A 25,998-nucleotide genomic window follows, 5' to 3' on the forward strand; every position below is an offset into this window, starting at 1 on the left:
CTCGAGCAGGGACCTTTGCAGAGGATTGAGGGCACATGGATTGAGGGGCAGGAATCCTGGAGGGGTGGACTGTGGATAAAGTGAAGGTTCCTATGGCCAGGATTCCTACCTGGCCCTGATTGGCTGGCTCACTACACACGTGTGGGCAATATGTTGTTATTGACTCTATATAACCCAGTTATATGACCCAGTGCTCTGGTGACACAGTGGCATGGCTGTTGCACAGGTGCAGGGCTACAAGACTGCAAGGCTGCAGGTGAGCAAAGGCTGGAGCGGTGGAAGAACCAAGGACAGGGACTGAGACATCTGTGGGGGTAGACAGGCCCAGAGGCAGAGATTGGTTTGCTGTCTGCAGAATCACTTTGAGTGGACAGGATTCCAGTGATTGACTTGCCACCCTAGAAATAAGCTGGATATATACCCTTTTACCCCAAGAATTTTCCATTGTCATTTTTTGGTCTTATATAATCCATACTGAATGTGTCTGGGGCTGAAACCCATTGGCAAGATACTTGTCCTTTGTCAGATATGTTTTGCAAATATTTTCTTCCAGACTGTTCCTTGCCTGTACAACTTCTTATCTATGTTTTTGATGAAAAAGTTTTAATTGCAATGAAGTCTCATTTATCAGTTTTTGGAATGGTATTTGCTTTCCATAACCTTCCTAAGGAATCTTCACATACCCCCAAGCCATGAAAAAATTCTACTTTCTACTAAAATCTGCATGAATTTAGTTTTTTAGTTTTTTACATCTAAGTCTATGATCCATCTTAAGTTAATTTTGGTTTATGATATGAGGTAGGGGCTAATGTTCATTCTGCTTTTCTTTATGAATACCTTATCATTCCAGCACCATGTGTACAAAGGACTTTCCTTCCTCAATGGATTGTTTTGGCACCTTTGTTGAAAATCACATGAGTAAAAAACATGGGCATATTTCTGGGATCTGTTCTGTTCCACTGATCTATTTGTTAATTGTTATGCCACAACATTGTCTTATTATTCTATCTTTACAGTGAATCACAAAATCAGGTAGTATAAATTTACTGACCTTATTTTTCCTTTTTGAGATGTCTTTGGATAATCTATGTCCTTTGTATTTCCATATACATTTTAGAGACTAATAAAGATAAAGCACACAGGAGGAAAAGTCTATTGGGGTTGGGGAATAAGAGAGGAGCTCAGTTTCAAATATACTGAGTGAAATTATCAGTGGACTAGGTGGCATGGGTAAAATTAGGCAGGCAACTGTCATTTAGAAGAGATATCAGAAGCAGAGATGTAGATTCAGTGATCATAGAGACAGGTGCATAAAAATACTTCAGGAATGGCCAGGGAAGGAGCACAGAATAATATAAAAGACAGAAACACATTCCAGACAAAAGATGTAATTTGATGAAGTGAAGAAAGTAGAATCTGTGAACAAGGTTGGAGACTGGTGGATAAAGTAGCACAAAAAGTAGAAATAATAGCAGTGATGATCCTGAGTGCTGAAATTGGTGATATAAAGTTAAAGACTGTGAAGATGTCAGAGAAAAATCATCAGTTGACTAAGACCTTCACGAAAAGTTCCAGGAGATTGGTGAAGGCAGAATTCAAATGGCCTGAGGCTTGAGGAGTAAAAGTTTGAGAAATGAATAACTGAAGTCAAGAACTTTAGTTTTTTTTTTTTAGTAGTTTAATACAAGAAGGTAACTTTAGGAGGAAAGGCAGAGGAGAGAAGTAATTAGCCCTGAAAGTAGTTATTGTCCCTCATTTTACAGGTCTGGAAGCTGATGTTCAGAGGAGTTAAAATATTGGCATGGGGAGAGGAAAAAAATGGTGGCATGAGAAGAGAGGCAGAAATCTCCTCCCAAAACCACATATGATATGAAAATACAGCAAATACAGCAATACAACTAATCCTAAAAGAGTGACCAGAAATAAGATTGCACCAGCCAGTCTACATATGGGAAAAGAGAACATTGCACAGAAAAAGGTAAAGTAACAAAGCTGTGACTCAGTGGAACCTGAGCCTTCCACCCACCCCAACTCACCAGTGGGGGGAAGAGAAACAGAGCAGAGAGGGAGTAGAAGCCCAGAACTGCTAAATACCCAATCCTGGAGATCTACTCTGGGAGCACAAACCCACATTGCATGGTGCTCTAGAGATTAGAGAGGTTGAAAAGCAAAGTCATAGACTGAGATTGCAGCCACTTGTGGAGAACAGGTTTCCACAACTGGCTGCTCTGGGACAAAAGAAAGGCAGGCATTTTGAAAGTTCCCAACAGTGAGAGGGCTGCTAAAGGTACAAGGATTACACAGAACTTGCTGCTCAGGAGAAGGAGCAGAGGACAAAATCACCCCAGGACACTCAGCCTACCAGGTTGGAAACATTCAGGAGCTTTAGGTGCTCCATCCCCCTGGGTGGAGATGCAACCCCAAGGTCCTCCACAGCAATAAGCAGCCTGCCACTCCTCCTGCCGGCCAGCACCTGTGTGCAAAAGTGCTGCTCCTGGCATGACTCTGGGCCAGCCAGAGGGCAGCCAGGCTTACAGGCTGGTCCCTGCATGTGTGGCTAACTGTCCGTGAAAGCAGAGGAAGGCATAGAAGACAGGAAGCAGGAAAGAATTCTCTCTTATGGTTAGGCAGCAGCACTGCTCACCTACAACCCCTGAAACCACTCCAGGAATATGAAAAGTCAGAAGAAACTTGCTCAATCCAAAATGCCTCAAACATCAGAAAGAGGGCTTAGTGAAACTGAAATCACCAATCTTGCAGAAAAAGAATTCAACATAAAAGTCATAAGCATGCTAAGGGAGGTACAGAAAAATACTCAAGATATAAGGAACAAATTCAAGCAAACAACTTGAAAAATAAAGTAGCTGAAATGAAACATACAATGGAGGGATTTAAAAGAAGATTAGATAAGGTAGACAAGATGATAAATGGAATAGAAATTAGAGAACAGGAATACAAAGAAGCAGAGACAGAGAGAAAAAGGATCTCTAGGTTCGAAAGAATATTAGAACTGATTGACAAATCGAAATGGAACAGTATTCACATTATAGGGGTACAAGAAGAAGAGAGAGAAAAAGGGATAAAAAATATCTTTGAAGAAATAATTGATGAAAATTTCTCCAATATGAGGAAAGAACTAGTCTCTCAGGCCATGGAGGTGCACAGATCTCCCAACGAAAGGGACCCAAGGAAGACAAGACCAAGGCATACAATAATTAAAATGGTAAAGATAAAGGATAAGGACAGAGTATTAAAAGCAGCCAAAGAGAGAAAAGGCCACCTACAAAGGAAAACCCATCAGGCTATCATCAGACTTCTCAGCAGAAACCTTACAGGCCAGAAGGGAGAGGCATGATATATTCAATGCAATGGAACAGAAGGGCCTCAAACCAAGAATACTCTACCCAGCAAGATTACCATTTAAATTTGAAGGAGGGATTAAACAATTTCCAGATAAGCAAAAGTTGAGGGAATTTACCTCCCACAAACCAACTCTACAGTGTATTTTAAAGGGAATGCTATAGATGGAAGTGCTCCTAAGGCTAAATAGCTGTCACCAGAGATACTAAAATGACAGTAAAGGAAGAAGGCCAATTAATTACCAATCAAATACAAAATTAAATCAGCTACTCACATAGTCAATCAAGGAATACACAAAGAGTACAGAATATGACACCTAACATATAAAGAGTGGACAAGGAAGAAAAAGAAGGGAGGAAAACAAGCAATCTTCAGATTGTGTTAATAATAGTGTAATAAGTGAGTTAATTTAGACTGCTAGATGTAAAGAAGCTGCCATTGAACTTTTGGTAATCACGAATCCAAAGCCTGAAATGGTGATAAGTACATACCTATTGATAATCACCCTAAATGTAAATGGACTGAATGCACCAATCAAAAAAGATAGAGTTACTGAATGGATAAAAAAAGAAGACCCATCTATATGCTGTGTACAGGAGACTCACTTCAAACCCAAAGACATACACAGACTAAAAGTGAAGGGATGGAAAAAGATATTTCATGCAAACAATAGGGAGAGAAAAGCAGGAGTTGCAATACTTGTATCACCACTGAAATTCTTCAAAACAAAAAAGAAGAGACAAAGAAGGACATTACATAATGATAAAGGGGTCAGTCCAACAAGAGGGTATAGCCATTATACATACCTATACACCCAACACAGGAGCACCTAAATATGTGAAACAAATACTAACAGAATTACAGAGGGAAATACAATGCAATGTATTCTTTTTAGGAGAGTTAAACACACCACTCACTCCAAAGGACAGATCAACTAGACAGGAAATAAGCAAGGAGACAGAGGTACTGAACAACACCTCTGTTCAGTACCTCTAGTACATCTAGAACAGATGGACCTAACAGACATCTACAGAACACTCCACTCAAAAGCAACAGGATATACATTCTCAAGTACACATGGAACATTTTCCAGAACAGATCACATACTAGTCCACAAAAGAGTCTCAGTAAATAAAAAAGGATCAAAATCATACCAATCAATTTCTCCGATCACACAGGTATGAAACTAGAAATAAAGTGGGCAAAAAAACCCCCAAAAGGCCCAAAAACACATGGAGACTGAAGAACATGCTCCTAAATAATCAATGGGTCAATGACCAAATCAAAACAGAGATCAAGTAGTAGATGGAGACAAATGAAGACAACAGATCAATGCCCCAACTTCCGTGGGATGCAGTGAAGGCAGTTCTAAGAGGAAAGTATAGAGCAAATAAGGCCTATCTAAAGAAGGAAGAACAATCCCAAATAAACAGTCTATATTCACAATTAATGAAAATGGAAAAAGAAGAACAAATGAGGCCCGAAGTCAGTAGAAGGAGGGACATAACAAAGATCAGAGAATAAATAAATAAAATTGAGAAGAATCAAACAATAGAAAGAATCAATGAAACAAAGACCTGGTTCTTTGAGAAAATAAACAAAGTAGATACCTCCTAGCCAGACTTATTAAGAAAAAAAAGAGAATGTGTACACATAAAAAGAATCAGAAATGAGAAAGGAAAAATCACTATATACACCACTGAAATACAAAGAATTATTAGAGAATACTATGAAAATTATATGCTAACAAATTGGCTAACCTAGAAGAAATGGACAACTTTCTAGAAAAATACAACCTTCCAAGACCCAGGAAGAACAGAAAATCTGCACAGACCAATTATCAGCAACAAAATTGAATCAGGAATCAAAAAACTACCCAAGAACAAATCCCTGGACCAGATGGCTTCACTGCTGAGTTTTATCAGATATTTAGAAAAGACCTAATACCCATCCTCCTTAAAGTTTTCCAAAAAGTATAAGAGGAGGCAATACTCCAGAATTCATTCTGTGAGGCCAGAATCACTCTAATACCAAAACCAGGCAAAGACACCACAAAAAAAGAAAATTACAGACCAATATCCCTGATGAACATAGATGCTAAAATACTAAATAAAGTATTAGCAAACCAAATTAAAAAATATATAAAAAAGATCATCCATCATGATCAAGTGGGATTCATTCCAGGGATGCAAGGATCGTACAATATTTGGAAATCCATCAACATCATCTACTACATAACAAAAAGGACAAACACCACATGATCATCTCAATAGATGCTGAAAAAGTATTTGACAAAATTCAACATCCATTCATGATTAAAAACTCTCAAGAAAATGTGTACAGAGGGCAAGTATCTCAACATAATAAAGACCATATATAACAAACCCACAGCCAACATCATACTAAACAGTGAAAAGATGAAAGATTTTCCTCTAAGATTGGGAACAAGACAAGGATGCCCACTCTACCCACTTTCATTCAACATAGTACTGGAGGTCGTAGCCATGGCAATGAGACAACACAAAGAAATAAAAGGCACCCAGATTGACAAGGAACAAGTTAAACTGTCACTGTCAGCAGAAGACATGATATTGTACATAAAAAACCCTATAGAATCCACCCCAAAACTACTAGAACTAATATCTGAATTCAGCAAAGTTGCAGGATACAAAATTAATACACAGAAATTGCATTCCCATACACTAACGATGAACTAACAGAAAGAGAAATCAGGAAAACAATTTCATTCACAATCACATCAAAAAGAATAAAATACCTAGGAATAAACCTAACCAAGGAAGTGAAAGACTTATACTCTGAAAACGACAAGACTGTCAAGACAGAAATTAAAGAAGATACCAATAAATGGAAAAACATCCCATGCTCATGGGTAGGAAGAATTAATATTGTCAAAATGGCCATCCCATATAAAGCAATCTACAGATTCTTCCTATCAAAATACTGAGAGCATTCTTCAACAAACTTGAACAAATAGTTCTAAAATTCATATGGAATAACAAAATACCATGAATAGCCAAAACAATCCTTAGAAGGAAGAATAAAGTGGGGGGGGATTACACTCCCTGACTTCAAGCTCTACTATAAAGCCACAGTAATCAAGACAATTTGATCCTGGCACAAGAACAGAGCCATAGATCAATGGAATAGCATAGTGAGTTCAGGTATAAACCCCCAAATATATGGCCAATTAATATATGATAAAGGAGCCATGGACATACAATGGAGAAATGGCAGCTTCTTCTACAACTGGTGTTGGCAAAACTGGACAGCTACATGCAAGAGAATGAAAGTTGGTTACTGTCTAACTCCACAGTAAACTTGAAATGGATAAAAGACCTGAATGTAAGTCATGAAGCAATAAAACTCTTGGAAGAAACCTTAGGTAAAACTCTCTTGAATATAAACATGAGCACCTTTTTCATGAGCATATTTCCTTGGACAAGGGAGACAAAAGCAAAAATGAACAAATGGAACCGTATCAAACTAAAAGGCTTCTGTACAGCAAAAGACACAATCAGTAGAACAAAAAGGCACCCTATAGTATGGGAGAATATATTCATAAATGACATTTGATAAAGGGTTAATATGCAAAATATATAAAGAATTCACATGCCTCAACACCCAAAAAGCAAATAACCCAATTAAAAAATGGGCAGAGTATTTGAACAGACAATTCTCAAAAGAAAAAAATTCAGATGGCCAACAGGCACATGAAAAGATGCTCCACATTACTAATCATGAGGGAAATGCAAATTAAAACCACAATGAGATATCATCTCACACCAGTTAGGATGGCCAACATCCAAAAGACAAACAACAACAAAGGTTGGCAAAGATGTGGAGAAAATGGAACCCTCCTACACTGCTGGTGGGAATGTAAACCAGTTCAACCATTGTGGAAAGCAGGATGGAGGTTCCTCAAAATGCTCAGAATAGAAATACCATTTGACCCAGGAATTCCACTTCTAGGAATTTACCTTAAGAATGCAGCAGCCCAGTTTGAAAAAGACAGATGCACCCCTATGTTTATCGCAGCACTATTTACAATAGCCAAGAAATGGAAAATACTTCCTACTAAGTGTCCATCAGTAGATGAATGGATAAAGAAGATGTACATATACATAATGGAATATTATTCAGCCATAAGAAGAAAACAAATCCTACCATTTTCAACAACATGGATGGAGCTAGAGGGTATTAGGCTCAGTGAAATAAGCCAGGTAGAGAAAGACAAGTACCAAATGAATTCACTCATATGTGGAGTATAAGAACAAAGAAAAACTGAAGGAGCAAAACAGCAGCAGAATCACAGAACCCAAGAATGCACTAACGGTTACCAAAGGGAAAGGGACTGGGAAGGATGGGTGGGAAGGGAGGGATAAGGGTGGGGAAAAAGAAAGGGGGAATTACGATTAGCATGTATAATGGGGGGGCATGGGGTGGGCTGTGCAACACAGAGAAGACAAGTAGTGATTCTACAGCATCTTACTATGCTGATGGACAGTGACTGTAATGGGTTTGTGGGGAGACTTGGTGAAGGGGAGAGCCTAGTAAACATAATGCTCTTCATGTAATTGTAGATTAATGATACCAAAAAATAAGACATATATACTTCTATGTTTGCAGCAGCACTGCAACTACTATACTATAATCGCCAAGACATGGAAGCAACCTAAGTGTCCATCAGTAGATGAATGGATAAAGAAGAGGTGGTACATATACACAATGGAATATTATTCTGCCATAAGAAGAAATCAAATCCTATCATTTGCAACATCATGGACTGAGCTAGAGGGTATTATGCTCAGTGAAATCAGCCAGATGGAGAAAGACAAGTACCAAATGATTTCACATTTGATGGACATGTGACTATCATGTGGAGTATAACAACAAAGCAAAACTGAAGGAACAAAACAGCAGTAGAGTCACTGAATCCAAGAACGAACTAGTAGTGCTTACCAAAGTGAAAAGGGTTGGGGAGGGTGGTTGGAAATGGAGGAGAAGGGGAATGAGGGGTATTATGATTAGCACACATAATATTGGTGGGGCACGGGGAAGGCAGTATAGCACAGAGAAGATGAGTAGTTACTCTATAGCATCTTATTATGCTGTTGGACAGTGTCTGTAATGGGGTATGTGGTGGGGACTTGAAAATAGGGGGGGAATGTAGTATCCACAATGTTGCTCAGGTGAAACCTTCAGAAGATTGTGTATCAATGATACCTTACTTAAAAAATGTACTGGTATTAAGTGAAAGGGATTTACAAGAAATTATGGCTTCAAAAAATGTAGTTTTTTAATGTTTCATGTAGTCTTTCAAAAAACATACCATATGATTTCACTTATTTGTGGAATCTAAAAATAAAACAAAACAAAATGAACAAAATAACAGTAGACTCACAGACACTGAGAAGTGACTGGTGGTTACCATGTGGGAGGGGTTGTGGTTGTGGGGGGAAAATTGAAGTTCCTATGGCCAGGACCTTTAGCTGACCCTGAACTACTTGATGATGTAACTGACCTGCTGCTGCTAGGCTAATGCTTTCATACCCGTAGCCAATAAGCTGTTATTGTCTTGAGTCACTATATAAAGAGCTCTGCCCCATTCTCTGGGAGGAGGCAGAGACAAGGAGGATTATAGATCTACAGACTATTGGATGCAGATGTATTTCTAGTGCTCGTCCTATCACTGGGAGAATAAAGCCCTGTAATAAACTCTTTTACTCCAAGAATGTTCCATTGTTATTCCTTGGTCTCACTGAATCCATTGTGAAATTGCCACGGGTTGAAACCCATTGGCAAGACTGGGTGGGTCGATGGGGAGGGTGTGGGGGATAAAAGGACATGAAAATGTCAATATAAGTTGGTCTCAGGGATAGTAATACAGCATGGAGAATATAGCCAATGATTCTGTAACATCTTCCTAAGTTGACAGTAATTGCACTACTGGGAGTAAAGATTTAATAATATGGTTAACTGCTGAAACACTGTGTTGTATACTTGAAACCAATATATGATTGTATATCAACTGTACTTCATTAAGAAAAAAAAGGACAAGCACTTCATTCACACTGACTCATATTCCTTCTCCATCCTCAATAACTGAGATCAGTAGCTTAGGATTTAATGGAGGGTATGGGGAAGAAGTGGGCTAATTCAAGCCTTTTGTTAAGTAGTGTGATACCGTGAGTTATTTGGTTGCCTGTTTCCTCTTTGTGTAAAGTAAGGCATTGGAGATCTTTAAATTCCTTTTATAATTAGTATAAGGAATAAACTATTATAATGTACTCAAAAGATAGAATTAAGATTAGTGAGGGGTGGGAAATAGATAATAGATATGGGTAGCTACCTGTGGATAAAGTGAAGGTTGTTATGGCCAGGATCCTCACCTGAACCTAAACTGGGCAGAGGCAGAGATGAAGGAGGATTACAGACCTGCAGACTGTTGGATGTAGATGTGATTCTAGTGCTCAACCTATTGCTGAGAGAACAAGCTGGGTAACAAACCCTTTCACCCCAAGAACGTTCCATTGTCATTCCTCAGTCTCACTGAATCCATAGTGAAATTGCTCAGGTCTGAAACCCACCAGCAAGACACTACTGTAAGGAAGCTCCCTCCACTTTCCCTATTGTTCTATGAGGACAGCTGTCCGCTGTTTCACCCCAGATATGTCTGGCCTTGAAAAACCTGTTGAACCCATGGGAAAGGAGCTAGATAAAGGCCTTGAGGGCCAGATGCCTGGCCATGAAGGCCACATGCATGTGCATCTTAAAACACTTATGTAAGCATGAATTAGCAGTATAGCAGTATAAGCACAGCTTTGTGCAGAATAAAGCATCCTCTTTAAGCACCCCCCATGACAACTCCCGCTGCTTTCTTTGCTCTTCACATTGCCCCAAAACTTCAAAGGCAACCCTCGGACCCTGACAACTATCTCTGTGAAAGCAACCCTATTCCTAAAGTATAGTTTATAAATGTTGGGCTAAGCATACTTGGGAGTCACCTCAGGGAAATAAGCTAGAGTTGAAATAAAATAAAAACCAAGGAACAGTAATAACAGTAAGAACGAAGAGATATTTCTTTATTAATCTAATTTTTAAAAGGAGCTCAAACAGCAAGAATTTGTCAAGGTCCCATCAGTGTACAGGGTAGAAGGCCATACCCTGATATCCCAAGGATCTGGTTCACAGGACAGCCATAATAAATGGAGAGTCTGGCTCTCTTGCCAATGGGTTTCAGCCCTATGCAAGTTCACTATGGATTCAATGTGACAAAAAAAAAAAAATGACAGTAGAACATTCTTGGGGTGAAAGTGTTTATACCCAACTTTATTCCCCCGGTGGCAGGTCAATCACTAGAATCCCATCCACTCTGAGTCTGCATGCGGCAAGCCAGTCTCTGCCTCTGGGCCTCTCTGCCTCCACTGGCATCTCAGACTGTCCTTGGTCATGCCACCACTCCAGTCTCATCTCTGCTATACTGCAACCTTGCAGCCTTGCCACAGTGTTGCCCAGAGCACTGGGAAGAGCTCTTTATAGAGTCAATACCAATGTATTGCTCCGTAGAGAGCTACCCAACCAGGGTCAGGTGAGAATCCTGGCCATAGGAACCTTCACATTATCCACACTGGCTTATCTCTTTCTTGTGTTTGAACAGTATGGATCACAGAATCTAATCTCTCTGGGTGTACTAAAAGCCTAAGGACTGTACGGTATCCTGATGACACTGAGATAATGCCTTAGTGGTCAGCCATCCCTTCATCTATTACATTTGTTGTTAAAGTGAGGTCCCCTGCAAGCAGCATCAGCATCAACTGGGAACTTCTTAAACATGCTAATTCTCAGGAGGACCTCAGACTTATTGAATAAGAAATTCTGTATGTTGGTTCAGCTTGGATTTTAGCAAACCATTCAGATTATTTTAATAAATGAATTCTATTATGCTAATTATTAATTAACCATTACAATGCATAGTTTAAAGATATGTATAAGTAAATCACAAGGCAAGTAAATCAAAGTCCTTCAAAAGAAGAGGGAAAGGGAGTTACTATGTTTGATATTATGGACTGGAAATTAGGCAGAGAGGAAAACCCTTTCTACTTAGAATTGTTTTGGGGTGGGGGAGTGTAGGAAAAATGGAAGTTCCTATGGACAGGATTCTCACCTAATCCTGATCTACTTAATGACATAATTGGCCTACTGCAAAGGGGCAGGCTAACATACCTGTTGACAATGAGCCATTACTGCAGTGTTAACCATATAAGGAGCTCTGCCCAGTGTTCTGCCAGCTGGCGGAGACAGAGGCTAAGAGAAGTTGCAGACTTGTTGGATGCAGACATGATTCTAGCACTTGACCTGCCACCATGAGAATAAAGCTTGGTATAAATGCTTTTACCTTTAACATTCCTTTGTTGTTATTTGGTCTCTCTGAATCCAAAGTGTATTTCCCTGGGGCTGAAACCCTCTGGAGATACACGGAGGCAGGAAGAGGCATAATGGCATATTTATTATTGTGGGGAAGTTGGGGTTCCTATGGCCAGCATCCCCACTGAATTTAAACCACCTGATGATGTAACTGGCCTGTTGCTGGGCTGCCACTTCCACACCTGTAGGCAATAAGCTATTACTGCTCTATATAGAGAGCTCAGTCCAGTGCTCTGGGCGGAGGCAGAGATGTTAGTGCTCGACCTACCGCCAGAGAACAAGCTGGGTAATAAACCCTTTCACCCCAAGAACGTTTTGCTGTTGATTCCTTTGGTTACACTGAATCCATTGCAAACTTGCCCGGGGCTGAAACCCATTGGCTAGAAAATTGACAAAAGTTGGCAGGGTTCACTGTTGACCAAGGAAAAAGACAGGCTGTCCTTATGGGAGGGGTGCTTCAGCGGGCTGCCCCTGTGAACGGGGAGACAGTGGATCATTTCCCAGTGGGTATGTGGTCTGAGGTGGCTTCCCTTCTAGAGGGCTGGGCCCCACCCCAGGACTGGAGGCAAGTGGAGATGATACCTGAGGCAGTAGGGGTGGCCCTTGGTATAGTAAGCAGATCCTTTGAGAAGCAGAGTGCCCGTGAGGCAGCGGGGACTGTGGGTTGGCTGCTTCTCACAGTCTTATAAAGGTCTACAGAGGTGACCCAAGGAATGGCGGCCCGAGAACACGAGCTGCAGACTTCTGTGGATGCCCTGAGGAGGGAAATGGTATTGATGTGGGAGGACGCAGCACAAGAATGTGAGCTGCAAACCTCTGTAGATTCCCTGAGGAAGAAGATGGCCTTGACGCAAGAGGAAACAGGACGAGAGTGCTGGCAGCAAGGTGCCATTGGGGATGAGACGGCAGCGCTGCCAGGTGTTCTGAAGGAGGAAGAGGCCATCAAGGAAAAGGACAAACTCCTGAGGGAAGCACAGGTGGAGGTGGCACGAGAATGTCAGCTGCGGAGCATTGAGCTGAAGGTAAGAGAGCTGCTGAAGACAGAGGTAGCATTGCTGCGAGGCACAGTAGAAAAGGTAGAGATTGTAGCAGAGGAGGCACTCGGGGGAGGGGAGAGAAAGGTACCATCAGCCCCAGAAATGGAGGAGCTGGGGAAGGGTGAAGGGGTGGTGCCGGAGGCACTGGCCTCTCCTGTACTGAAAGCATGACCAGTGGTTGTAAAGAAAATAAAGACCCAGCAGCTGAAAGTTCCCCAAGGAGAGGAGCAGTCCCCTCCCCAGGTCGTGGAGCACTCTATGGTCAGCACCTATACTCAGGCTGAGCTGGTGGATTTGGGCTCCCAGTTTAGGCAGAAGCCCTCCAAGTCAGTATCAGCTTGGCTCCTGTGTCTGTGGGACTTAGGGGTGGATGGAATTGTTTTGTTGGGATCAGAAATGGGAAAGCTGTCTTCCCTGACAGTGCAGCCTGCCTTAAGGCAGCAATTGCAAAATGCACATCAGACCCCAGGGAGTCACCCCCTCCTTGATTGGCTTATGGCTGCACTTCGTGCTGTGTGGCCCAATCAGGGTGATCTACCATCCTCTCCTGTTAGATGGCAGACATATGCTGAGCTCCAACAGGTGCTACGAGAGCTAGGCATGAGAAATGCCATCTATAGTCCAGACAATTAAACCCAGATGAAGAGATTTTCACTACTGGGATGAGAAATATTGTACTTCAAATGGCTCCTACATCCCTCCTTGGGTCTCTAGTGGCCATTCTTTCCCCTCACTTAGGGCAGCCCATAAGTGATGTGACACGTACAGTAGCAGACTTAGGAGAGGTAGAAGCAATGAGAATCCAGAAAGAAATAAGACCTGTTACTCACAAGAAGAATTTACAGGGCCCTATGAAGGTTATGAGGACCCAGATGTGGGTTGATCTAATATGGGCAGGAGCAGATGGAAGGAAATTAGATGGGAAGTCAAATAGGATCTTACTAGAGCTATGGCAATAGCTGAAACCAGAGCAGCAGTTCCAGCCATTAAGGCCAAAGAAGCAGAGGTCAGAGACAGAGCCACGAGTCTGGCCTGTGGGTTTGCAAGACTTCCTGCTGGAGAGTTAGCCAACCTCACTAGAGCCCACACAGGAAAGTGATTGGGAAACACAGTTTGACTGAGGGGAAGGTCAAGGTATCCGCCCTGAGGGACCGGGGTTGGGGGGGGGGGACCGGAGGCCACATGTTGAAATAGTTATCCATTGGTCCCCAGTGAACATATAATGTGTCCTGGCTCTGATGGACACTGGGGCTGAATGTTCACTGGTTCATGGTAGCCCTGAGCAGTTACCCGGGACCCCCACTATCATAGATGGATACGGGGGAAGGCAATCAGAGTGAAAAAAGCCCAAATTCTTTTGGGAATAGGGTGCCTACCCACAAAAGACTATACCGTGTATATATCTCCTATTCCTGAGTATATTTTAGGGATTGGTATCCTGCAGGGTCTATGGCTCCAGACCACTGAAGGTGAGTTCAGACTGAGATATGTGTAGTGAAGGCAGTTCTGAGGGGACATGCTAGGCACCTGCCCATAGCTTTGCCTGTGCCTTGGAAGGTGACTAATATCAAACAATACAAACTGCCTGGAGGTCATAAAGAGATTGGAGAAACCCTCCAGGAGCTGGAAAAGGTGGGTATTATAAAGTCCACCCATAGTCCTTTCAATTCCCCAGTGTGGCCTGTAAAAAAGCCAGATGGCTCCTGGTGTATGGCTGTGGATCACAGAGAACTGAATAAAGTCATACCCCCTATGCCTGCTGCTGTCCCCTCTATTGCAGGCTTGATGGACACCCTCAGCCATGAACTAGGAACATACCATTATGTAGTAGATCTTGCTAATGCCTTCTTTCCCATTGACATTGAGCAGGAAAGTCAGGAACAGTTTGCCTTCATGTGGGAAGGCTGGCAATGGACTTTCACCATCCTCCCACAGGGATACCTCCACAGACCCACCATCTGTCATGGACTTGTAGCCCAGGACTTGGCTACATGGGAGAAACCACCAGTGGTGCATCTGTACCATCATATTGATGATGTCATGCTCACATCCGATTCTCTTTCAGAACTAGAAGGTGCAGCACCTAGACTGCTGCAACATTTACAGGAGAAAGGATGGGCTGTGAACAGCACCAAGGTTCAGGGACCTGGTTTGTCTGTTAAATTTCTGGGGTTTGTCTGGTCGGGTATGACTGAAGTTATACCAGATGCAGTTATAGACAAAGTCCAGGCCTTTCCTACCCCTACAACTGTAACATTGCTACAGGAATTTCTGGGTCTTCTAGGCTACTGGAGAGTGTTTATACTGCACTTGGAGCAAATTCTGAAGCCCTTGTACCGGTTGGTATGAAAAGGCATCAGGTGGGACTGGGATGAGACATGTGCATCTGCCTTCACTACAGCAAAATGGGAAGTCAAGGCTGTGCAGGCCTTGAGTGTGATAGACCCATCAAGGCCCTGTGAGCTGGATGTTCATGTGACTCAAGACAGTTATGGCTGGCATCTCTGGCAGTGGCTTGAACGAACTTGCTAACCAGTTGGATTCTGGTCACAACTCTGGAAGGGGCCAGAGGTACAATACACTTCAATAGAAAAACAACAGGCTGCCATGTAACACACCTTGCTGGCTACAGAACCCATCAGTGGAATGGCCCCGATAAAGGCAATAACCACCTATCCCATCTTGGGGTGGGTATGAGACTGGACCCAAAGCCAAGGAGTGGTGTGGCACAAACACCCACACTAGCCAAGTGGGGTGCTTACCTACAGCAGCATAGTGCTCTCTCTAGTAGCCCCTTGATGGAAGAACTCCAATGCTTATTGGGGCCAATGATATATATTAGTGAAAAGCAGGAAGAACCTGCTTTTGAACCATTAGTAGCAGAGAGTCCCTATTGGAAGGAAGAGACCCTGTACCCGAAGATGCATGGTACACAGCTGGCTCCACCCATGAGCAGTCTCCAAAATGGAGGGCCACAGCTTTCCATCCTAAGACTGAGACAATATGGATGGAAGATGGTGAGGGGAAGAGCAGCCGATGGGCACAGTTGCAGGCTGTGTAGCTTGTGATTAGCCAGGAGCCCTCCCCTGTAGTTGTCTGCACTGACAGCTGGGCTATCTATCAGGGCTTGACCTGTGGCTACCAACTTGGTACCATGCCAACTGGCTGGTTGGTCATTGACCCCTTTGGGGGCAAGAATTGTGGCAAGACTTAGTGTCCTGTGGTCAGACTAAAATAATGTCAGTATACCATGTGACAGGTCATTTGCCACTGGCATCCCCAGGAAATGATGAAGCAGATAAATTGGCTCAGTTACATTGGTTAGAAGGAAAGCCTGCCTCTGATGTAGCCCAATGGTTACATCAGTGTTTGTTGCATGCGGGGCAAAAGACAATGTGGGCTTTGCCTTTGACCTTTGCAGAAGTTAGTAGAGCCCGGAAGGAGTGTGTCATGCGCTCCAAAAGGGACTTACACTGAGTTCCACAGCAACATGGGACAATAGCTAAGGGGCCAATACCCCTCATCAGGTGGCAGATAGACTATATTGGGCATCTACCTGTGTCAGAAGGATATCGGTATGCCATGACTTGTGTGGACACAGCTACTGGACTTCTGGTTGCTTTTCCTTACCCGTTGTGCAGACCAGCAGATGACCAAAAGAGGCCTGGAGCATCTCTTTGCTGCCTATGGCTGACCACAGGTAATTGATAGTGATCAGGGCACCCATTTTACTGGACATGCACTGCAAGGATGGGTACGACAGCTGGGAATTGAATGGAAGTTTCACATGCCATAGTATCCTACTGCAGCAGGTATGATAGAGAGGCACAATGGCTTGTTAAAATCCGGACTGAAGTCAGATATCAATAGTCTGCAGGGATGGTCAGTCTGCTTATGGACCGTGCTATGGCATTTGAATGAGAGACCCTAAAAGGGAGCCTTGAGCCGTACAGACATGCTAACACATATGGCTGCCTACCCTATACAATTCAAGTACAAACCAAGGAAGAATAGCTGAAGCCAAGGTTCGGCCATGAGAATAACATCTTGCTGCCAGCACCAAGTGCAGTGAACCCTAGGACTCCATTCAAGTGGACGTGGCCTTGGACCTTTGACACATGGACCAATGATGGCTGGCTCTCCTGGCACCTTGGGTACAAGGCCTGGAAGCTGGCCTCCTGTGTATTCCTGGAATAACAGAAGAGTGGCCAGCAAAGGCCACAGTAGTATATCCGATGGCCAGAAGGTAGGAGCATCTTACTGGGGAGTTTTGTTTTATCATTATAGCCAGTGCATGCACCTCCAGTAGCAATATACATAGACCCTTCAGTAACCCTCATGGGGAAAGATGTAAAAGTATGGTATACTAGATCTGGGAGGGACCCCCTTCCTGCTACAGTCCTATCACAGGACCACTCTCTTGCATGCATCCTACCTGATGGACAAGATTTGCCTATGTTGGTGTCATTAAGACATGTACCTTATCACCCCTAAAGTCTTAGTGGACTGGGACCTTCCTCTGGCTTGAGGATTATTATAATTTTTTGTTTGAAGTCTTGTTGTATCTTAATTTTTGTTATTATCTGTAAATTGTTGTTACCCCCTGATGTTGTTGTGGAATCTGGTTACAGTGCTCCAGCTTTCTCCCACAGGGACCACTGCGGAAGATGGAGAGCATGTAGATTGTAAGGTGAGAATCCTGGAGGGGTGGAGTGTGGGGAAGTTGGGGTCCCTATGGCTAGGATCCTCACTGAACTTAAACCACTTGATCATGTAACTGGCCTGTTGCTAGGCTACTGCTTTCATACCCTTAGGCAATAAGCTATTATTGCACTATATAGAGAGCTCAGCCCAGTGCTCTGGGTGGAGGCAGAGATGCTAGTGCTCCATCTACCACTGGGAGAACAAGCCTGGTAATAAACCCTTTCACCCCAAGAATGTTTTATTGTCTTTTCTTTGGTCACTTTGAATCCATAGTGAACTTGCCTGGGGCTAAAACCCATTGGCAAGACATCACCTCACAATAATACTTTCAAATAATTAGATTTGGTGGTGCTGTGGGGAAGAATCCACGATGAAGTTAAACTGTTTTTCCTTTTCAGTGTGGATTTATCAATATACATATCTGTCATTTTAAAGATCTACATATAAGTATGGCAAGAGATGACTCACAACTTTAGCAAGCTAAACATTGGCTAAAAAAAAATGACCAACATTCATGCAATACTCCAGAGTAAAAAACATCTCAGCAGTCACATAATTTAAAAAGAAAAAAATCTTTCTTTAGAAGGAAACAAAAGCACAAATAACCTTTGAGTCTTTTTAAAACTACAATCCTAATCAGTGTTTCCTCCTTAAAAATGTATTTCTTAATTATGTGACTCTGAAGCGTTTATTTTTATTCTGAGTGTCATGAAGATGTGTTTATTTTAATCTCTCAGAGTACGGAAATGGAGAGGAGGGTAAGATTATAACCTTCTCTTTAGCCTCTTAATATAGCTTGATTAGGCTTTACCAGTTATAATTAACAGATCTAAACTGATCAAACACATATAAGCAGAGTCTAAGAATTAACCTGCTGCTTGTTTTTTATGTATTCTTATATATTCCATTTTCAAGTAGGTTTGTGAAACTATTTCTGAAAGGCAAAAAGAAGTTTTAGGATCTTAATCTTTTTTTAGTAAAATTAGATAATAACTTTCATGAAATTTGGCCACAGTAATGATCTCTTAATATGTATTATGAAGGCTTAGTCCAATAATGAGTCCACTTTTAGGTACAGTTAGTGGTGGTATTTGCTTCATCTTAAATCACAGAAGAAAGGAATACTTCTTGGAAATGTCTATGATAAATGATAATCAATTAGTGAATTTTTTGACAAATACTAGTAGGACCTTGATAACCTCAAAGCCTAGCACATTGTCACTGCTCATTCCAAACACTATCTCTTCCTTGAAAATTTTCTCTCAGTTGAATCCTTGATTGGTACCTTATATGATATCTAGTACATATATCCTGTCTTGTACCTTTGAAATATTTTCATTGAGTATATATGATCAATGTACAATGAATTATGTGTAATGAGATAAGGGTTGCCTTTGCTGAGTGCCTGCCACAACGCCAGGCACTGGAGATTGATGTGGTTCCTATACTCAATGAATTGGCAATGTGATAGGGGAATCAGACTAGTAAACATAATGATAAACCAGTGAGGTAAGTGCAGGAAGAAAGGTTAGAGTACCTGGTGGCACAGAAAGTAGAAAAATTAAAAGCCCCTATCTGAGACTGGATTGGCTAAGAAAGTTTCTTGGAGGAACCAAAGTCGTAAAGGATGGGCAGACCAGTGAAGGCTGAAGGGCAGTCTAAGTAGAAAGTAGAGCGTGCCAAACATGCATGGTGTCCTTCAGTAACTGTGGGAAGTTCAGAAAGGCTGCAGTGACAAGGGCCTGAAGGAGAGTAGCAGGAGCAGATGAGGAAGGGGCCATATTATAGATATTTTTCCCACTACATTTAGACTATCTGAAAGCACTAAAAGAGTTTGAGCAATACACTGTGTTTTGTAATATGTTGAGAAAAAACAGAGAAGGGCAAGCTTAGAGGACTGGAGACTTTTAGGAATTTATTGCAGAATTTATAAGCAAGAAATGCCAAGGACTTGAAATGGCAGTGAGACAAGGATAAAAAATAAAGAAAAACATATTTAAGAGATATTAAAATATAGATTAACATTTGTAAATTGATTAGTTGTGGGGGGTGAGATGGAGACAGAATTGACTAAGAAAAAGAATATGCACTTAATGCCTAGCCTTTATTTACTTATTTATTACTTATTTTTCATCCAACAAATGCCTGTTGAGCATCTATATGTGTTGGCTAGGCTTCATGCTAGGTAAGGATTTGGGGTAAAGGACTTAGATTTATCCTCTGTTCTTGTGGAACTCTGAGTCTAGTTACACCGCTAGCTATCTGTCCGACATCACCTATCCTGGTTGCTCAGTTCAATCTGTAGCAGAGGTTGAAAACCACAGCCCATAGTTATATTTTATTTGGCCCACAAAGTGGTTTCAAAAACATTTGATTTTGAATGCCCAGTTCACCACGGTCCTTTTCTCACCACTTTTTCACTCTGTTTACTGTACCTCCCAGGTCTGTGAATCCTGTGATACTGTTATTCCTTTAAACTAGCTTAGTTTTGAGTTATTTTTTAAAATTATGGTAAAATACATGTAAAATTTACAATTTTAACCACTCTACAATGTATAATTTAGTGGCATTTAGTATATTCACAATGTCGTACAACCATCAAAACTATCTAGTTCCCAATATTTTCACCATTCACAAAGGAAAACCCGTACCTATTAAGCAGTCACTCCTGTGTCCCACTCTACCCAGGCCCTGACAACTACGAATCTCTTTCTGTCTCTATGAGTTTGCCTATTCTATAAATTTCATAGCATATAATATATATCCTTTTGTGTCTCATTTCTTTTACTTAAAATGTTTTCAAGGTTCATCCATATTGTAGCAGGTATCAGTACTTCATTCCTTTTTACTGATTCCTTTTTACATATTCCATTGTATGGATATACTGTACCATATTTTTTATCCATTCATTAACTGATGCATATTTAGGTTGCTTCTACCTCATAGCTACTGTGAATAGTGTTCCTATCAAAATTCATACACATATTTTTATTTCAACATCTGGTTTTGTGTGTATGTGTGTTTGGAGTATGTACCCAGGACTGGAGCTGCTAGCATCATTGATTATATGGTAATTCTATGTTTAAGTTTCTGAGGACCACTGAACTTTACCAGTTGGCTATAACATTTTACATTCTACCAACAATGTACGAAGAATTACTTTTGACTCTTCTCTCTTTTGTTTCCACATATAGTCACATCTTGTGTTTAAAGGATATTCTAACTAAAATATAAAATCTCTTGAATCTAGACAGTCATAGCCTTTCCTATAGTTTGTAATGAACTCCTATCTGGACTCTTCATTTCTCTCTCTTCTTCAGTCTGTATCACTCACTTCTTACTTCTATCAAATTCATCTTCCTGATGTACATTATCAATGACCATGGCATGTATGCTGCGTAAAGAGCAAGCCCACCTCATTGACTTAGCATTCAAGGTCTAGTATCTGTTTTACCCTACCTGGTTGATGATTTGTCAGGTACTGTCTCGGTGTAAACGTAACCTTGGTGAGTCTTAAAGTATAAATCAGTCTAGAAGCAATTCAGAACAAAAAGAGATGACTACTGAAATGATGCTACAAAACCTACTATCGACATCAAAATTCTATCTTACTCAGGCAAAACATCTGTTCACTAGATATTCATGACTATCTTAAATATCTCAACATTGAAAGCATTATTTTCAGGAAATTTTATGTAAAGCAATTATCTGTCTTAATGATGGGATAAAGCATGGGAAAGTACTATTAAATATCAATAGTCATCACACAGATAAAATCACATTCAAATTACCAAAGAAAACTAGAGAAATTACAGTTGTATGTAATAGGTATTATTATTTCTACTTTTAAATTAACATCAATGAGTAAATTATGCACCATGTAGCTCATATTATGTAGTCTGAATTCTAACTTGCTATTAACATAACAGAGCCTAGTGGAATGTAATACAAGGATCAAAATGTACTAAGCTAAGGGCTTGTAGGGTACATGTATGAATGGTTGGATAAACTGAGTTAGTGAGCCCTTAAAAGCAAGAAATATACATGAGAACTTTTAAATTGTCATAAAAATGCTGATTAAAATAGGCAGCATAAATAATACAAAGAGAACAACATTTTGATGACAATGATGCTAACATTTAAAGAGCAAGGAAAACATAAATGTTAAATAAGCAAAGACAGAATAGCAATACTGAAGGAGAGTGAAGAACAGAGAAGGACACTAAGAAACAGTTACACTAACAGAGCAAGATCCATACACAAAGAGATGTATTTCCAAAAAAGGGAGTAAACTATGTAACTTTTTCACAGCCTTGACATAGAAGTTGCTCAACAACATTTATTTGGAATTCACTAAGTACAAAACATAAGATTTTACAAGAAGGAGGGAGAAAACAAGATCTCAAGAACACTGTCTCTAAGAACTTAAAAAATTACGTATAAATTATACACAATGTTATAAGTCTGCTTAGAGAAAAACCTGAATTTTAGAACTTAAAACACTCCAGTAGAAAATGGCAACTCTTTGAGAAGAACAGCTCTACTTCATGATGAAAAAAATAAGTAGGAACAGATAGATTCTAACAAGAATTGGAGAAATCACTTGTGTAGCCTGTTGACTTAAAAATACTGTAAATCTTCCTCAACAAACAAAAAGCAAATAATCCAATTAAAAAATGGTCAGAGGAGCTGAATAGACAGTTCTCTAAAGAAGAAATTCAGATGGCCAACAGACACTTAAAAACATGCTCCACATTGCTTGTCATCAGAGAAATGCAAATTAAAACCACAATGAGATATCACCTCACACCAGTAAGGATCGCTAACATCGAAAAGACAAACAACAACAAATGTTGGCGAGGTTGTGGAGAAAGGAAAACTCTCCTACACTGCTGGTGGGAATGTAAATTAGTTCAACCATTGTGGAAAGCAGTATGGAGGTTCCTCAAAATACTCAAAATAGAAATACCATTTGACCCAGGAATTCCACTTCTAGGAATTTACCCTAAGAATGCAGCAGCCCAGTTTGAAAAAGACAGATGCACCCCTATGTTTATCGCTGCACTATTTACAATAGCCAAGATACGGAAGCAATCTTAATGTCCATCAGTAGATGAATGGATAAAGAAGATGTGGTATATATACACAATGGAATATTACTCAGCCATAAGAAAATAACAGATCCTACCATTTGCAACAACATGGATGGAGCTGGAGGGTATTATGCTCAGTGAAATAAGCCAGGTGGAGAAAGACAAGTACCAAATGATTTCACTCATATGTGGAGTATAAGAACAAAGGAAACCTGAAGGAACAAAACAGCAGCAGAATCACAGAACCCAAGAATGGACTAATAGTTACCAAAGTGAAAGGGACTGGGGAGGATGGGTGGGAAGGGAGGGACAAGGGCGGGGAAAAAGAAAGGGGGCATTACTATTAGCATGCATAGTGTGGGGGGGTGGGGGAAAGGGGAGGGCTGTGCAACACGGAGAAGACAAGTAGTGATTTTACAGCATCTTACTATGCTGATGGACAGTGACTGTGAAGGGGTATGTGGGGGGACTTGGTGAAGAGGGGAGCCTAGTAAACATAATGTTCTTCATGTAATTGTATATTAATGATACCAAAAAAAAAACAGTTCAAAAGGATCTTAGAGGTTATTTGCTCTAACAGCTTCATTTTACAGATGAGAAAATTTAGGCCAGGAAATTTGCCTGCCCAAATTCGTGGAGCTGATGGTGGAGCAGACCTCATTCCTGTCTTCTGAGTCCCATTTCAGCGTGTTATCTTGAAGGAAATAGCTTTGGCAGGATGCATTTCAAAGAGTTTAGAGAGGCTGAGGGGCACATATGAAAGAAACAAAGGTAAATTTCATTTGATGGTAGGATAAAATAAATGTGGTTTATGTATTTGCTTTTCTTTTTCCTAGTTAATGTAAAAAATAGAAATTGTTTTACTATAGAATTACTGTTAAATAAGACCCAATCATAAGTTCAGGATTATTCTTTTTTTTTGATACTAAGGAATATTTATTGATATAGAAAAACATTTATATTATACCCTGTGTGAAAAAGGAGCATATATTACATCATTATTTTTAAGATAATTATTTTTTATTGAAGGGTAGTTGACACACAGTATTACATTAGTTTCAGGTGTACAACACAGTGATTCAACATTTATATACATGATAATTCTAGGTACCAGCTATCACCATACCAAGTTGTTACAATATTTTGACTATATTCCTTATGCTATACATTACATCCCGGTTACTTATTTATTTTACAATTGGAAGTGTGTATATATATTTTTTTTTGTGAGGGCATCTCTCATATTTATTGATCAAATGGTTATTAACAACAATAAAATTCTGTATAGGGGGGTCAATGCTCAATGCACAATCATCAATCCACCCCAAGCCTAATTTTCGTCAGTCTCCAATCTTCAAAAGCATAACGAACAAGTTCTTACATGAAGAACAAATTCTTACATAGTGAATAAGTTACATGGTGAACAGTACAAGGGCAGTCATCACAGAAACTTTCGGTTTCGCTCATGCATTATGAACTATAAACAGTTCAAATATGAATGCTCATTTGGTTTTTATACTTGATTTATATGTGGATACCACATTTCTCTCTTTATTATTATTATTTTTAATAAGATGCTGAAGTGGTAGGTAGATGCAAGATAAAGGTAGAAAACATAGTTTAGTGTTGTAAGAGAGCAAATGTAGATGATCAGGTGTGTGCCTGTAGACTATGTGTTAATCCAAGCTAGACAAGGGCAATAAAACATCCACGTATGTAGAAGATTTCTCTCAGAACAGGGGGGGTGAGGTTCTAAGCCTCACCTCTGTTGATCCCCAATATCTTACCTGATGACCCCCCTGCAACTGTGCCTGTCTTAGGTTGTTCCTCCCTTGAGGAATCTTACCCGTCTCTGGCTAACCAGTCATCTTCCGGAGCCATACAGGGAAATGTAAAGTTGGTAAGTGAGAGAGAAGCCTTATTGTTTGAAAAGGTTAGCTTTTTACTTCTTTGCATATTTATGCCCTGTGGCTTCTATGCCCAGCATTTGTCTTGAGGTATCTTTACCACTTGGAAGAATTATGATACTCGGTAAATTTGATATGAGGCACGAATTCTATTTAAGGGTTGTAATTAGGAAGGAAGAAGAAAAGCTATAGAAGTAGCAGGCGGAAGAAAACATGGGAAGATTGATTATTTCTTTGACATATCTTCTTGTAGAGTAACTTCAGCATGTGTAGGTTTTAAACTACTAATTAAATTGCTCACACACATTAACATAATAGGAGTATAGTTACATAACCAAAGCATACCGATAATTACCAGCCATCTCCAGTGAAACCAAGAAAACCAGTTAGGCACCTTAGGCATTTGTGAAAACTTATCTATGATGTGGTGGATATTGTCCAACTGAACTTGAACAGTCTGAGAGAAATCAGACAAATTAAAACAGCCCATTCCTGGGAACTGTTCACATCCCATATGTTCTTTTAACAGTAGATAGTCTGTAGTTGTAAGATTTTGGAGCACTACAATTTGCACTTCTAATTCTTGGTTGAGTTCCAACAGTATAGATCCAGTCAAATTTGTTGTTTTACTGTATGCACAGGCCAGCTTAGATATCTCCTTCTTCATTCCAATGGCAAGTCCAGGAACTGGTGGGGTGAGTGCATCTACACCTGTAGCAGTGCGTGGATCTTTGTTGGGGTTTTTTGATGATCATCTTCTGGCATGAGTCTTCCAGAGAGTGCTGATGTTGGAAGTTCTTTTTCATATCATATCTTAGTTCATTTTCGGGGTAGCCAAATTAGGCTTTGATCCTCTGTATAAACACAAACAGGCCCTTTGCTTACACTTTTATATGCCCTTTATACCCTGTGTAGAACTCATTGGAGGTCACCACACAGGAACTGCCTCTCTTAATTTTTTTGGTATCATTAATCTACACTTACATGATGAATATTATGTTTACTAGGCTCTCCCCTATACCAGGTCCCCCCTATAAACCCCTTTACAGTCACTGTCCATCAGCATAGCAAAATGTTGTAGAATTACTACTTGCCTTCTCTGTGTTGTACAGCCCTCCCCTTTCTCCCACCCCCCCATGCATGTTAATCTTAATGCCCCCCTTCTTCTCTGCCCCCCTTATCCCTCCCTACCCTCCCATCCTCCCCAGTCCCTTTCCCTTTGGTACCTGTTAGTCCATTCTTGAGTTCTGTGATTCTGCTGCTGTTTTGTTCCTTCAGTTTTTCCTTTGTAGTTATATTCCACAGATGAGTGAAATCATTTGGTATTTCTCTTTCTCCACTTGGCTTGTTTCACTGAGCATAATACCCTCCAGCTCCATCCATGTTGCTGCAAATGGTTGGATTTGCCCTTTTCTTATGGCTGAGTAGTATTCCATTGTATATATGTACCAC

At 40.6% G+C, this 25,998-nt stretch overlaps 1 protein-coding gene across 4 annotated transcripts in view; it reads right to left on the reverse strand.

The window, feature by feature from the left end:
* The window catches only part of ARHGAP20 (Rho GTPase activating protein 20), a 191,242-nt gene that overhangs the window by 84,397 nt on the left and 80,847 nt on the right, over positions 1-25,998 (reverse strand). The gene's annotated exons all lie outside the window — the stretch shown is intronic.

The sequence above is a fragment of the Manis pentadactyla genome, chromosome 13, assembly GCF_030020395.1.
Source record: "Manis pentadactyla isolate mManPen7 chromosome 13, mManPen7.hap1, whole genome shotgun sequence".
In the NCBI taxonomy this organism is placed as follows: Eukaryota; Metazoa; Chordata; class Mammalia; order Pholidota; family Manidae; genus Manis; species Manis pentadactyla.